The sequence below is a fragment of the Dasypus novemcinctus genome, chromosome 17 (genome assembly GCF_030445035.2).
Source record: "Dasypus novemcinctus isolate mDasNov1 chromosome 17, mDasNov1.1.hap2, whole genome shotgun sequence".
Classification (NCBI taxonomy): Eukaryota; Metazoa; Chordata; class Mammalia; order Cingulata; family Dasypodidae; genus Dasypus; species Dasypus novemcinctus.
Genome location: NC_080689.1, coordinates 51594258 through 51611032, shown reverse-complemented (window position 1 = coordinate 51611032; position 16775 = coordinate 51594258).

The window sequence follows — 16775 nt, the reverse complement described above, 5'->3', positions numbered from 1 at the left end:
GTGAATATACTAAAAACCATTGACTTGTACGCTTTAAATGGGTGAATTTTATGGTATGTGAATTATATCTCAATAAAGCTGTTTAAGAATATATTCATATGTCCTGGTATTTTCAAGTCTAGAACTGAACTTTTTAAAAAATTCGCTTCACTTTTTAAAACAAAAAAAAAGTAAACACAGGAAAATAAATGTATCAAATCTACTTTCAATTATACTTCAATGGATAAAACAAAGTTCAGTTAAGGTTTTCACTTTAATTTTCCCCATGACATATAAAAATGTCCCATTTTCAGATGTAGTCTCCAATTTTGTGAACCCCTGCAGATTTAGTCACAATTGATAATGACAGTCTCTGTCATGAGCCCCTGTGAATTTTGGAGTGGATGCAGAGGAGTTCCTTATATCCCGGGTGATACTCAAAATATTTGAAAACTGGTATGGCATTGGGCTCTAACCAATCGGAATGGATGTCACCTGGGGGCCCCTTAGTTGCTTGATTATGGAGGCATTTTAGAGGAAAGGACCAGGAAGTTGAGACAGGGGTGAGTGTGGGAGAGGAAGCTACAGCAGGGGTGGTTTTACCAACCAATAAAGAAGATTTCAATATTTTAGCAACTGGTTTGGGCTGTTCCAGTGTGTATCTGCCAATGTTAACTCTGGCATGACATCAGAATGCACGCCTGGCTCTCCAAATGTGGTCATGAAGTCTGACAGATTTAGAGACTATCCTTTTTTAGATTTATTTTTTATTTCTCTCCCCTCCTCCCCCTCTTGTCTGCTCTGTGTCCATTCACTGTGTGTTCTTCTGTGTCCACTTGTATTCTTGTCAGTGGCACCGGGAATCTGTGTCTCTTTCTTGTTGCCATCTTGCTGCGTCAGCTCTCTGTGTGTGCGGTGCCACTCTGGGGAGGCTGCTCTTTTTTTGCATGGGGCAGCTCTCCTTACAGGGCTCACTCCTTGCGTGTGGGGCTCCCCTATGCGGGGGACACCCCTGCGTGGCACAGCACTCCTTGTGTGCATCAGCACTGCACATGGGCCAGCTCACCTCATGGGTCAGGAGGCCCTGGGTTTGAATCCTGGACCTCCCATGTGGTAGGCGGATGCTCTATCAGTTGAGCCAAATCCCCTTCCCAAGATTTAGAGACTATCTGTTCTACTCAACATTTTACAGATGAGAAAACCAAGGCTGTGGAAAGGTGAGTGCTTGTCTAAGATGGAAGACTAATGACAGAGTGAGAACAAGGACCCTATCTTCAAAATCTCAATCCAGCCCAGCTGAGGTTAGGAGAAAATGGTCAAAACACACCAAGTTAATTTGCTCATTCATCATTCTCTGTACCATTTCCAAATCTGAAATGCAATTTATTTTTGAATAAATAGACCTTGAACACAGTAAGCAAAAAGGTATAAGGTCCAGACAACTGAGTAATTATTTTAAAATTATGCTCAAGGGCAGCACCATGGTACACATGAAGCATCTCTCAAAAGAACCCAAGCATCAGTGGCAAAGCACATTAGAATTATCAGAGAGAAAAGATCAGAAAAGAAATAAGAAAAGATAGACCAAAACGTCTTGTTCACCTTAAGTTTTATTTAGATCATTGTCAATAAAATGATACAGGAGGATTTTTTGAGTGTTTAAAGTTTTGTGTGAATTGAGAGAGAGAGATGAGTATATTCACTCATGTTTTAATAATAACCACTGGTATTTGAATGGCCCTTTACAGTTTTAAAAGTGCTTTCATTAATTTTGTGGTAGAACACTGTAATGTGAAATATTTTGCAGTATATTGTTAAGTAGAAATGTAAGCAACAAAAAAATGCACAGTTAAGATGCTATTTTTAGTGGTGTCATCAGTTTCAATAAATATTCCACATCGAAGCATGGTGGTGGTGGTGGATGGTATATGGGAATCCTGTATTTTATTTTATGCATGATGGTTTTGTAAACCCACGACTACCCTGATTTAAAAAAATTAAAGAAAAAAAGATACTTTTCATTAAAAAGAAGTGTATGTTTGTGTGTTCATGTATGCAAAATATAAAAAAAGATTGAAAGACATTGAAATATATATATCTGCTTTCCTTGGTACTTTTTTTTGGGTACTTTTTTTTCCTTTTTAAAAAAATTTTGCTTTTGCTTTCAAAGTTTCTTGCATTGAACAAGTATTACTTTGTAATTAGAAAAATATTTTCAAAAAGTACTTCCATCTGCATTTTATTTCCATTAAGCCTCACAACAGTCATGTTGGTACAACGCTCATTTTATAGAAGAGAAATTGAGGCTCAGAAAAACCACTTGACAGGTAGCAAGTACTAGTGCTTGGGTTTTAGTGTCGGCTCTGACTCTAAACCTTTTGATATTGCTCCTTTGTCTCCATTAAAACACTCAATACTTTGAACTGTTTTCCGTGACAGCATGCTTGAAGTTATCACTGTTTTTCTTGCAGGAGAGAACCATCTACCCATTTGCACCTGCTAGTCATCCTATACAAAACTGACTTTCCAATTAAAATGGTAGCTGCTCTGGAAATGGCACCAAGGTTTGAAGCAATTAAGCACCAACAAGTTCCAGTACCTTATTCATTTGAGTAGACATTATTTCAAAACAGTGCACTGGGCACTGCTTTCAGACCTTAAAAGCTTCCTGGAGTCTCTCCTGGACACTGTCATCTTCCTTCACATCCCATTTCCACTTCTATCAGTTTCTCAAGTTATGTGTTTTTTTGTGACCTTTTTCTTAAAAGCTACTTCTTGCTTGCTAAATAAGCCATGCTCCACTGTGAAAAAGCAAAGAAAATTGTGGGGAAGTAGAGCTATGGAGCTAAATGTGACCACAAGCTCTGCTGGGAGCTCTGAAAATCTAACCCGTTATCCCATTACCTCACAGATGAGCTTAGAAGGCTGCTGCTGATTTCCTAGGCATGGTAAGAGTCCTCTGACAATTCAGTCTGCCCGGGGATTTTCTGAACACTGTTTTATTCTTGTGCTTTTCATACAAATTTTGCAGCATTAGGTAAATGCTCTAAATGGATGACATTGTTCAGGATGAAAGATTTGGAGTGGGGAGTTTATAACCATTTTGTGAGATACATAGGGATGTTCTGGGTTAAGACAAAATCTTCAGAACTTCATGTACCTTTGCCAAATGAATTCCATCTAATCATCCTTCAGAGATGAGCCATGTAGTTCTGGACCCAATGATGTCATTTATGGATGTTTGATTCTGCATTCATTCATTTTCTTTTTTATTAGAAAAGTTGTGAGCTTTAACAGAATAATCGCACATAAAATACCAGATTCCCATATACCACCTTATTAATAACACCCTGCATGAGTGTGCTACATTTGTTACAACTGATGAAAGCACATTTTTATAATTGTTCTATTAAGTAGAGTACACTGTTTAACTTAGGGTACACTGTATTATGCAGTTCCATGGATTTTTAAAATTCTGCTAAGATATATGCAGCCTAACCCTTTTGACCACATTCAGTTATATATTTCAGTGCTGTTAATTATGTTCACAATGTTGTGCCACCATCACCAGCTTTCATTATCAAAACATTTCCATCATTCCAATAGAAGCTCTATAAATTCTAAGCCTTAACTCCCTATTTCCCTATCCCCACCCTGCCTCCTAGAAAATACATTCAATATTCTGACTCTGAGTTTGCTTATTCATTTCATTTCAGTGAACTCATATAACTGTCTTTTTACATGTGGCATAGTTCACTCAAGATGTCTTCAAGGTTCATACATGTTATTACATGTATCAGAACTTTATTCCTATTTATGGCAGAATAACATTCCACTGTATGTACGTATCACATTTAATTTATCCATTCGGTGGTTGATGGACACATTGCTTCCATCTTTCTGTCATTGTGAATAATATGCAAATATCTCTTTGAGTCCCTGCTTTTAATTCTTCTGTGTATGCACCTAGAAGTGGGATAAATGGATCATTGGTAATTCTATACTTAACTTTCTGAGGAATTGCCAAACCATCTTCCACAGTGGCTGCATCATTTTGTATTCTAACTAGCAATAAACGAGTGTTCCTAGTTCTCTGCATCTTCTCCAACACTTGTAATTTCCCGTTTCTTAATAGCAGCATTCTAATGGATGTGAAACGGTATCTCATCAGGTTTTGATTTACGTTTCTCTAATTAGTAATGGCGTTGAACATCTTTTTATGTCCTTTTTGACTACTTGTATAATTTCTTTGGAAAAATGTCTATTCAAATTTTTGCTCTCTTTTAAATTGGGCTATTTGTCTTTTTGTTTGTTGAGTTGAAGGACTTCTTTATATATTCTCGTTATTACACTCTTATCAGAAATACAGTTTCCAAATATATTCTCCCATTGTGTAGGTTGTTGTTTTAATTTCATTATGAAGTCCTTTGAGGCACAAAAGTTACTTATAATTTTAATGAGGTCCCATTTATCTATATTTTCTTTTTTTAAAAGCAGTTTTATTGAGATATAGTCACATACCATATGATCTATCCAAAGTATACAATCAGTGGCTTTTAGTATAATCACAGTGTTGTGCATTCATCGCCATGAAAAATTTTAGAACAATTTCATTATTCCAAAAAGACAAACTCCATACTCCTTAGCAGTCATCTCTCAATCCCTCTATCTTTCCCCAACCCTACATAACAACTAATTTAATTCCATCTTCATAAATTGATTTATATTTACGTTTTATAAATGTGAAATCATACAATATGTAATACTTTGTGTTGGGTTTCTTTCACTTACCATAACGAGCTTTTTTTTTTTTTTGCCTGATATTAAAATATTATCATATTAACATACATTTGCTCAATTTCAAAGAAAAAGTCTTATACATGCAATATTACCCATATTCATATTTCACATGAAGCTTTACTATGCTATACAGTCCCATGTTACATTTTTTAGCTTTCCTTCTAGAATTATACATTCTAAAAAAAAGAATTATACATTCTAATGGATGTGACTCTCCTTTTCAACCACTGACATACCCATATAATAGCACTGCTAGCTATGAACACTTTGTTGTACTTTCACCTTTTCTATTCATTTCCAAAGATTTATAAACCACCTTTTCACCAGTTCTGCACAGATTAACCCTCAACTCTCCATTCTCTACCCTCATTCTATTCTCTATTGACCTATATTCTAGTTATTAACTCCAAATGAACTTTCACAATATATTTAGTTTATAATAGCACAATCATATAGTATTTGTCCTTTTGTGTCTGGCTTGCTTCACTCAACATAATGTCCTCCAGGTTCATCCATGTTGTCATAGGCTTCACGACTTCATTTCTACTTCATTTCTTCTTATAGCTGCATTATATCCCATCATTTGTATACACCCCAGTTTGTTTATCCATTCATTGGTTGATGGACACCTGGGTTGTTTCCACCTTTTGGCAATTGGTAATAACACCTCTATGAATATCAATGTGCAGATGTCTGTTTGTGTCGCTGCTCTCAGTTCTGGGTATATACCCAGTATTGTTATTTTTGGGTCACGTGGCAAATCTTTATCCAACTTCTTTAGGAACTGCCAAACAGTCCTCCACAGTGGCTGTACCGTTCTCCATTCCCACGAGCAGTGAATAAGTGTTCCTATCTCTCCACAGCCTCTCCAACACTTACAGTTCTTTGTCTTTTTAATAGTGGTCATCCTAATAGGTATGAAATGATATCTCATTGGAGCTTTGATTTGCATTTCCCTAATTGCTAGTGATGTTGAACATTTTTTCATGTGTCTTTTCACCATTTATATTTCTTCTTCGGACAAATGTCTATTCAAGTCTTTTGCCCATTTTTTAATTGGGTCATTTATCTCCTTATTGGTGAGCTGTAGCATTTCTTTATATATCATGGATGTTAAACTCTTATCAGATGTGTGATTACCAAATATTTTCTCCTATTGAATCGGCTGTCTTTTCACCCTTTTGACAAATCCTTTGAGGTGCAAAATTGTTTAATTTTGAGGAGGTCACATTTATCTATTTTTTCTTTTGTTGCTCATGCTTTGGGTGTAAGATCCAAGAAAATACCACCTACCACAAGATTTTAAGATGTTTCCCTGCATTTTCTTCTAGTAGTTTTATGGTCCTTGATTTTATATTTAGGTGTTTGATTAATTTTGAGTTGATTCTTGTATAGGGAGTAAGATAGGGATCCTTTTCCATTTTTTTGTTATGGATATCCAGTTCTCCCAGCACCATTTGTTAAAGAGATTGTTTTGTTCCAGTAATGTGTACTAGGTAGGTTTGTCAAAAACAAGTTGGCTGTAGAAGTGAGGGTTTATTTCTGGATTCTTAATTCTATTCCACTGATCAACACGTTTATCTTTTTGCCAATGCCATGCTGTTTTAATCACTGTAGCTTTGTAGTATGTTCCAAGGTCAGCAGTGAAAACCCTCCCACACTGCTCTTCTCTTTTAGAATGCTTTTGGCTATTCAGGTGAATTTTCCCTTCCAAATAAATTTAGTAATTGCCTTTTCTATTTCTGTAAAGTAGGCTGTTGGAATTTTGATTGGTATTGCATTGCTTCTATAAATCAGTTTGTGTAGAATTGACATCTTCACTATATTTAGTCTTATAATCCATGAAGATGGAATGTCCTTCCACTTGTTTAGGTCTTCTTTTAAAATATATTTTTTATTTATTTTTAATAGGTACATAGATAACATAAAATGTTACATAAAAAAATATAGGGGAAACAGACTTTGGCCCAGTGGTTAGGGCGTCCGTCTACCACATGGGAGGTCCGCGGTTCAAACCCCGGGCCTCCTTGACCCGTGTGGAGCTGGCCATGCGCAGCGCTGATGCGCGCAAGGAGTGCCGTGCCACGCAAGGGTGTCCCCTGCGTGGGGGAGCCCCACGCGCAAGGAGTGCGCCCGTGAGGAAAGCCGCCCAGCGTGAAAAGAAAGAGCAGCCTGCCCAGGAATGGCGCCGCCCACACTTCCCGTGCCGCTGACGACAACAGAAGCGGACAAAGAAACAAGACGCAGCAAATAGACACCAAGAACAGACAACCAGGGGAGGGGGAGGAATTAAATAAATAAATAAATCTTAAAAAAAAAAAAAAAAAATATAGGGGATTCCCATAAGCCCCACTCCCCACACCTCCCACTTTTCCCACATTAACAATTTCTTTCATTAGTGTGGTACATTCATTGCAATTGATGAACACATTTTGGAGCATTGCCACACAGCATGGATTATAGTATACATTTTAGTTTACACTCTCTCCCACTTTATTCAGTAAGTTATGGCAGGATATATAATGTCCTGTATCTATCTTTGCAACATCATTTAGGACAATTCCAAGTCCCAAAAATGCCTCCATATTACACTTCTTTTTCCCTCTCCTTGTGCCCTGCCTTCAGCAACTCCAGTGGCCACTGTCTCCACATCAATGATATAATTTCTTCCATTGCTAGAATCACAATAAGTCTACAGTATAATACCGGTAAATCCACTCTAGTTCATATTCCCCAATCCTGAGGACTCTGGGATGGTGATGCCCACTCCAGTTCTAATTGAGAGGGGGCTTTGATCCCATATGGCTGATGGATGGGACTCTCTTGCTTGCAGTTGTAGACTCTCTCGGTTCCTTGGTGTGGTGGTTGTGCATCCTCACCTCCTTGTTACTTGTCCTGGGTGAGTCCAATGAACCAGAGAGTAGGTGTTGCAACTCTGCTGAGGCTCAGGACTCAGCTGGCCCATGGACAGCCCAGAGATTCAAGTTTCTTGGATATATACCTACTAACTCCAGCACCAACTATAGGTTCAATAAAAGGGACAGAAGAAACATGTGTAGAGAATTTACATTTCAGTCCAACTCTGTCACACTCAGGAGCACAAACTCCAAAGGACAGTCCACTGGCAAGGCACCAAATTCTGGAGCTATCTGCCATGACTGTAGGAAATGGGTGTCTCTGTAGCCATCAGGAGCCCCACTATTTGGGATAGTATCTACTTTGGCTGTCAATGAGATCCTGCTGAGAGGCGCATAAGTGTTACCTCTCTGATGACCTCCTGACTCATTTTGAAGTCCCTTAACCATATAAACTCATTTGTCTTTACCATTTCTCTCTTTTATTCAAGGCCCTTTTCCCATTGCATCACCAGCCAGTGCTTGGTAGTAATCCCTTGGTGCCAGAGAAGTTCATCCCTGGGAGTCATGTACCATGCTGGGGGGAAGGTAATGCATTTATATCCTGAGTTTGGCTTAGAGAGCGGCCACATTTGAGCAACATGGAGGCTCTCAGGAGGTAATTCTTAGACACCCTACAACACTAGGCTAAGTTGCAATTTCAAGAGCAAAAGGTTCATAAGCATAGTCATCAATATCAAGGACCTATCAATGGACCATCCTTCTTCACTGGTTATTGCTCCTGTACTTGGAGGATTGTTGCTCTTCCATTAGAGAAAGTGGCAGAGCGCCCCAGGATGGGAATTTAGTATTCTTTTAGTTGTTGTGTGAATCTCTACCACCTGTGGCAATGCCCCATGAACATTTGAACATATTTGTATACCTTATGTGTATGCCCAAGTGAACTTCCTCCCATATATCTTCCATCATTGATACCCCACACCAATGCTCCTCCCTTGCCATAATTGAACCCTTTTGTGATCCAAAACTTCTTCAAAACTGAAGCCAAGTATATTGCCAAATTCAATTAATAGGAAAAGAGATAGTAATGATAGGTTTAGACATAAGAAATAAAATACATAATAATCTAGAAAAACTAAAACTAAAATAAAGTAAAAAACTTTGTGGTATTAAAAAATGAAAAATTTTTAAAAAAATTTTTGATGTTTTGCCTTTCATTGCTATAATAATTATTGTCCTGTATGTACAGTGGCAGTTTCTTCCATTTCTTCCTCAGTGTCTTACTTTTTTTTTCATTATGTCCTCAAAGAAATTTTAGGACACAGTAAATACACATACAGAATACAGGGGATTCCCAAATACCCAATATCCTTCCCCTTTTCCCCCTTCCCTATTAATGATCTTTTTACTTGTGGATGGTACTTTTGTTACAACTGATGCACAAATATTGAAACATAGGTTCTAACTATGCTCAGTAGTTCACATTATGATTTATATTTCAGACCATACATTTTTATAAATTTTTGGTGAAATTTAACATAGCCTGTATCCATCATTGCAAGATCATGCAGGACACATCCATCTCTCCCTAACTACTTCTTCCATCCTCCCTCCCTCCCACTCAGGAACCACAGTGACCACCAGGCTTCACTGCTTGAAGGACAAGATTCATAGATACTTACAACAACACTGAGGGCTTGACACACTAGTCTGTCCTCCTCCTATTAGGAACCACCCATGCTTTCAAGAAACACCCTCCCCTCTGTTTGAGAACATATTGGACCTCTCCAGGACAGGAGTACACCACCTTCTCATTCATTATATAGGTCTCCACACCCTGATATAACACACTTTGACAAGACGAACACTCACACACTCCCTAGAAGCCTGCCTCAGGTGTGCTGAATCCTGCCCCCCCCCCAATCCAACACCCTAAACCAGTAACCCTTGTTATATTGCCAAAACAGTTTTCTCAACATTGTAGTTTCAACCATATCCACGCATATCCCCATGTTCACTTGTTCCCTCCCCCAACCTTTCCCCCAGTTCAATGGACCATCTTGACCCATCCTTTCCACCTTAGCCCCTGCCAAGCTTGTACTGCCCAACCCAATAGTATTCCTACACCCCTGTCATATCCTTTCACTGTACAACTACTCACTTCCACTTTATCATCGATTTTACCCATGTGAGAATTGGCTCTCACAACCTTCTCCCTTTCTATTTCCTGTAAACCTATCTTCCAGACTCTAACTCTCTGAGTTGGCTCTATTTGCTTATTTCATATCAGAAAGGTCATGTAGTATTTGTCCTTCCATACCTGGCTTGCTTCACTCAACATAAGAATTCTTTTAGCATAAAAATTTCTTTTAGCATTGTTTTACAGTTTTCTGAGTATAGGTCCTGTACTTCTTTGGTTAAATTGGTTCCTAGGTATTTGAGTCTTTGTGTTGCTATTGTAAATATAATTGTTTCCTGAGTTCCTCCTCAGATTGTACAATACTACTGTATAGAATCACTACTGATTTTTGCATATTGATCACCTGCCACTTTGTTGAACTCATTTATTAGCTCAAGTAACTTTGTTGTAGACATTTCAGAATTTTCTAAATATAGGATCATGTCATCAGTGAAAAATGGGAGCTTTACTTCCTCTTTTTCTGTTTGGATGCCTTTTTTTTCCTTGTCTAATTGCTCTAGCTAGTACTTCTAGTACAATATTGAATAAAAGTGGTGACAGTGGGCATCTTTGTCTTGTTCCTGATCTTAGTGGGGAAGTTTTTAACTTTTCCCCATTGAACATCATGTTGGCTGTGGGTTTTTCATATTTGCCCTTTATGATATTGAGGAATTTTCCTTCAATTCCTATCTTTTGAAGTGTTTTTTATTAAGAAAGGAGACTGAGTTTTGTTAAATGCCTTTTCTGCATTGGTCAAGATGATCATGTGGTGTTTATTTTTTCCCTTCAATTTGTTAATGTGGTGTTTTACATTAATTTATTTTCTTATTTTGAAACACCCTTGCATACCAAGAATAAATCTCACTTGGTGGTTATAATTTTTTTGATACGCTGTTGGACTCTATTTGCAAGTATTTTGTTGAGAGAGATGGTCTGTAATTTTCTTTTCTTGGCTTTAGTATTAGGATGATGTTGGCTTCAAAATATGTGTAGGTTATTTTCCCTCCTCTTCAATTTTTTTGAAGAGTTTAAATGAGATTGGTGTTGATTCTTCTAGAAATGTTTGGTAGAATTCACCTGTGAATTTGAGTGGGCGGTTTAATCCATTCACATTCAAATGATATTGCTGTAAATGCATTATTTACTTCTACCATTTTATTCTTTGGTTTTCATTCATATTTTATTTTTGTCTGTCTTTTTACTCTATTGGTTATCCTTTCTGCTATTCTTACCTCTACACTCTCCTCCAAGTCTCTCTCTCCTACCTTTTTCTTTTGGGCTATAAGACTCCCTTTAGTACTTCCTGCAAAGGTGGATTCTTTTTTTATGAACTCTCTTAGTTTCTGTTCGTGAATATTTTAAACTTGTTTTCATATTTGAAGGACAGTTTTGCTAGATAAAGAATTCTCAACTGGTAATTTTTCTCTTTCAGTATCCTAATTATATCATACCACTATATTCTTGCCTCCATGGTTTCTGATGAAAAATTCACATTAAGTCTTACTGGGTGTCCCTTGTATGTGATGGTTTGCTTCCTCCTTGCTGCTTCTGGAATTTTCTCTTTATTTTTGATGTTTGCAAATCTGAGTAGTATGTGTCTTCTGATTGGGGTATGATATATTTCTTGGACATATAAATTCATTTCTTTCATGAGAGTTGGGAAATTTTTGGCCATTGTTTCTTCAAATACTCTTTCATCCCCTTGTTCCTTCTCTCCTTCTGGAGCTCCCATGACACATATGCTGTTGTGCTTCTTGTTGTCATTCAACTCCCTGAGCCCCTGCTCAATTTTTTTCATTTTTTTCTCTTTCTGTTTCTGTCTCTTTAATTTCAGCTGTTCTGTCTTCTGTAACACTTTTTCTTTCTTCTGACATTTCAAGTCCACTGTTGTATGCCTCTAATGTGTTTTTTAAAGATTTATTGATTTATTCATTTCTCCCCCCCCCCCTTTGTTTTTTATGCTTGTTGTCTGCTCTCTGTGTCTGTTCCTTGCGTGCACTCCATCTTGGGGATGGAGGTTGTAAAGACCAGAAAAATGAGCTCTCACTTATTTACTTTTAATTTCCTCATGTGTACATTCTTGGCCCACCAGCAGATGGCACTCTTTGACAGCCTTTCACAGTTCAAATCCTGGTCCCAGTGTGTTCACTACAACACCAACTACAATAATGTGACAGAGGACCCTGCCTGGAGGCTAAGAGCCTAGCAATTCAGACTTTCTCAGAGTCTATTCTCCAGCCTTTGCTGGTAGCCCCATGCCCTTTCCTGGGTAGGAAATAATTCCACCCTCTCCTGCATTCCCAACCAGTTCCAATCAGTAGAGAGGGTGACTAAGAGGGCCGGATTTCTTTAATCTTGTGCCAGCTCCCAGGGCAAACAATGGTGCGGCCCTTCTCAACCTGGAATGGGTCGTGAGACCCCTTCTGTGGACCAAAAGCTGAATCAACCTTAGGCTGCATCCCTCTCTTTCCTGTTTCATGAGGAGGTGGATTCCTGCAGGCCCATCTGTTTGTAGCTGCCAGCCCAAGGCTGGAGAATTTAAAATTGTCTGTTCATAGGGTGTAGGGAAGGGTACCAGTGGCTGAAGCTGCAGCTTTTACTCATGGTCTTTTCATCCAGATTTTTTCTCTTCTGGATGGTATCCAGCCTTCCCCTGGTGTCTTAAGCCCTAGAACATTTTTTTCCAGGCCATGTCTGCCTGTTCTTTAGCTTTATTTTGGGGAGAGAAGAGATTCCCATATCTTTCTAATGTGCCATCTTCCCAGAAGTCTTCTCTGTTTTCTTTTGTTACTTGTGCTTTGGGTATCAAGTCTAAGAAAACATTGCCTAACACAAGGTACTGAAGATGTTCCTTGTTTTCTTCTGGGAATATGTTAGTATTGGTTCTTATATTTAGTTCTTTGATCGATTTTGAATTGACTATTGTACTGCTGTGAGCTAGGGGTACCCCTTCTTTATTTTGCAACTGGAGCTCTAGTTTTCTCATCATATCTGTTGAAAAGGCTATCTTTCCCAGTTGGGTGGTCTTTTGCCCCCTTGTCAAAAATCACTTGCATATAAATGTGAGTATTGATTCCTGAGCTCTCAAGTCAATTCCATTGGTCAATATGTCTATCTTTGTGTCAATACCATGCTATTTTGATTACTGTGACTTTGAATAAATTTTAAGATCAAGAAGTTTGAGTCCTTCTACTTCATTTTCAAGATGGCTTTGGCTATTCAGGGTCCTTTCCTTTCCATATGAATTTGAAGATTGGCTTTTCCATTTCTGCAGAAAAGGCAGTTCAAATTTTGATTGGGATTTTGTTGAATCTGTAAATCACTTTAGGTAGAACTGACATAACAATATTTAGTATTCCAATCCATGAATGAAGAATGTCTTTCCAATTATTTAGGCCTTCTTTGATTTCTTTTAGCAATGTTTTATAGTTTTCTGTGTACAAGTCTTTTATATTCTTGGTCAGATTTATTTCTAGATATTTGATTCTATTAGTTGCTATTGTAGCTGGATTTTTTTCTTGATTTCTTCTTCAGATTGTTCATTGCTAGTTTACAGAAACAGTAAAGATTTTAGGGTTTTGATCTTGTACCCTGCCTCTTTGTTGAGTTCATTTATTAGCTCTAGGAGGTTTGTGGTGGATTTTTCAGAATTTTCTGTATAAAGGATCATGTCATCTGCAAACAGAAAAAAGTTTACTTCTTTCTTTGGATGCCTTTTATTTCTTTTTCTTGCCTAAATTGCTCTGGATAGAATTTCCAGTCCAATGTTAAATAACAGTGGTAACAGTGGGCATCCATGTCTTATTCCTAATTTTAGGGGGAAAGCTTTCAGATATTCACCATTAAGTAGGAGGTTAGCTGTGGGTTTTTCATATGTGCCCTTTATTGTGTTAAAGAAGTTTCCCTTTATTCCTAGTTTTCTAAGTGTTTTTATCAAGAACGGATGCCTTAGCAATGTTCAAAGTGACATTATTCACAATTGCTAAAAGATGGAAATAATCCAACAATGAATAAACAAAATAGATAAACAAAATGGAATACTATTCATCTGTAAGAAGAAATGAAGTCAGTACTCATATGACAACATGGGTTAATCTTCAGGACACTGAGTCAAATAAGCCAGTCAAGAAAAAAAAGGACAAATGTAGTATGGTCTCACTAATATGAACTAAATATGATGAGTAAACTCATGGAGTCAAACTATAGAGTATAGTTTACTAGGATATATAATGTGGGTTGAGAAGGGAAAGCTAATGCTGAATGCATGTAGAATGCTTAATAAGATGGATTGTAAAAGTATGGAAATGGATAGAGTTAATTGTAACACACTATAGTAAGTATAACTAACATTGCCAATTTAGAAATGTGAATGTGACTGAAAGGGGTAGTCTAGGTAGGCTAATGTCAGTTGAAAGAAAGCTAAAGGATAATCTAGGGACTATAGAAAATGATTTGAATGGTGGATGAGGATTGTGGTTAACAGTACAAACAAAAGAATATTCCTCTATTACAAAGTGTTATATGTAGATACATGGGAAAATACAACTAATGTAACATATAGACTATGGTTAACAGTAATATTGTCATATTTTTACAACAATAGCAAAAAAGCTACTATAGCAATGCTAAGGGTCAATAATGGGAGTGTGAAGGGGGAAAGGGATTTTTCCTTTTGGAGTAATGAAAATATTTTGAAATGGACTCAGCTAATAACAGCACAACTCTGTGATGAAACTGAGAGCCACTGAGTGTACACTTTGAATGGACTGTGCAAGGCAGGGGACTATACAACACAGTGAACCCCATGGTGGGAGATGGGCTGTGTTTAACAGTACAAAAATGAGACTGTTCTCTCATGAACTGTAACAAATATACAATACTAAGACATGGTGTTAATAATAGGATGGTTTGTGGGAAAAATACACCAAACATAAGCTAAGGAGTATAGAGAACTGTAATATTATGATGATGTTCTTTCATCACTTGTAACAAATGTGTCACAAGAATGCAATGTGTTGGTGGTGGGGCGATGTATGGGAATCCTATATAGTATGCATGATTGTTTTGTAAACTCACAACTTCACAAATTAAAAAAATAAAGAAGGGGTGCTGGATTGTGTAAAATGCCTTTTCTGCGTCAATGGATATGATGATGTTATTTTCCTTTGTTTTGATTAAATTGTATATTACACCATTACATTAATTGATTTTCTTATGTTTTTTTAAAACATTTATTTCTCTCCCCTTCTCCCCCATTGTCTGCTCTCTGTGTCCATTCGCTATGTGTTCTTCTGTATCCACTTGCATTATCAGGTGGCACTGGGAATCTGTGTCTCTTTTTTATTGCGTCATCGTGATGTGTCAGCTGTCTGTGTGTGCAGCACCATCCTGGGTGGGCTGCCCTTTTTTCACATGAGGCAACTCTCCTTGCGGGCCCACCCCTTGTGCATGGGGCACCCTATGCAGGGGCATCCCTGCATGGCAAGGCACTCCTTGCTCACAGCAGCTCTGCTCATGGGACAGCTTATGACACCGATCAGGAGGCCCTGGGGATCGAACCCTGGGCCCTCCATATGGTAGACGGATGCTCTATCAATTGATCCATGTCCACTTCCCTGGTTTTCTTATGTTGAACCACCCTTGCATACCTGGGATAAATCTTACTTGATCATGGTGTATAATTATTTTACTGTACTGTTGAATTTTATTAGCTAGTATATAGTTGAAGATTTTTGCATACATATTCATAAGGGATATTGCTCTGTAATTTCTTTTCTTGTGATATCTGTGACTGACTCTGGTATGAGGATGATATTAGCCTCATAGAATGAATTAGGGATGTTTCCTCCTCTTTAATTTTTTGGAAGAGTTTGTGCAGGATTACTGTTAATTCTTGGAAATTTGGGAAAATTCCCCTGTGAGACCATCTGGTCCTGGGCTTTTCTGTTATTGGGAGAATTTTAATGACTAATTTAATCTCTTTATTAATATTGGTTTGTTAAGATCTTCTATACCACATTCTTCTTGAGTCAGTGTACGTAGTTTGCATGTTTCCAGGAATTTGTCCATTTTATTTAGGTTATCCAATGTGTTGGCATACAGTTACTCAGTATCCTCTTACAGTCCTTTTTGTTTCAGTGCAGTCAGTATAATGCCTCCTTTTCATTTCTGATTTTAGTTATTTGTGCCTTCTCTCATTTTTTCTTCATCAGTCTAGTTAAAGATTTGTCAATTCTATTAATTGTCAAAGAACCAACTTTTGTTTTTTGTTAATTGTTTTCTATACTCTATTTCATTTATCTCTGTTGTAATCTTTACATCCTTCCTTCTGCTTGCTTTTAATTTAGTTTGCTCTTCTTTTTCCAGATCTTCCTGTTTTAAGGCTAGGTCTCTGATTCAAAATCTTTCTTCTTTTTTAATTTAAACATTTAGAGTTAAAATTTTTCCTCTCAGCACTGCCTTTGCAGCATCCCATGAATTTTGGTATGTTGTATTTTCATTTACCTCAAGAAATTTCTTAAGTTTCCTTGTTTTTCCTTTTCTTCTTTGACACATTTGTTGTTCAAGTGTATGTTGTTTAATTCCCACATTTTGTGAAATTTCCATTTCTCCTACTCTTATTGAGTTCTACCTTCATTCCACTGCGGTCAGAGAAGATAAATTGTATAATTTCAATAATTTTGTATTTATTGAGACTTTTTTGACCTAACATATGGTCTATCCTGGAGGTTCATCCATATGCACTCGAGAAGAATATGTACTCTGTTGTTGGGCAAAGTGTTCTAGAAATACATGTCCATTAGGTCTACTTAGCTTAGAATATCATACACATATTGTATTTCCCTACTGATCTTCTTTCTGGATGTTCTACCCATTATTGAAAGTGGTATATAATTTCTCCCTTCAAATCTGTCAGTATTTGCTTCATATATTGGGGCTCTGCAGTTAGATGCATATATATT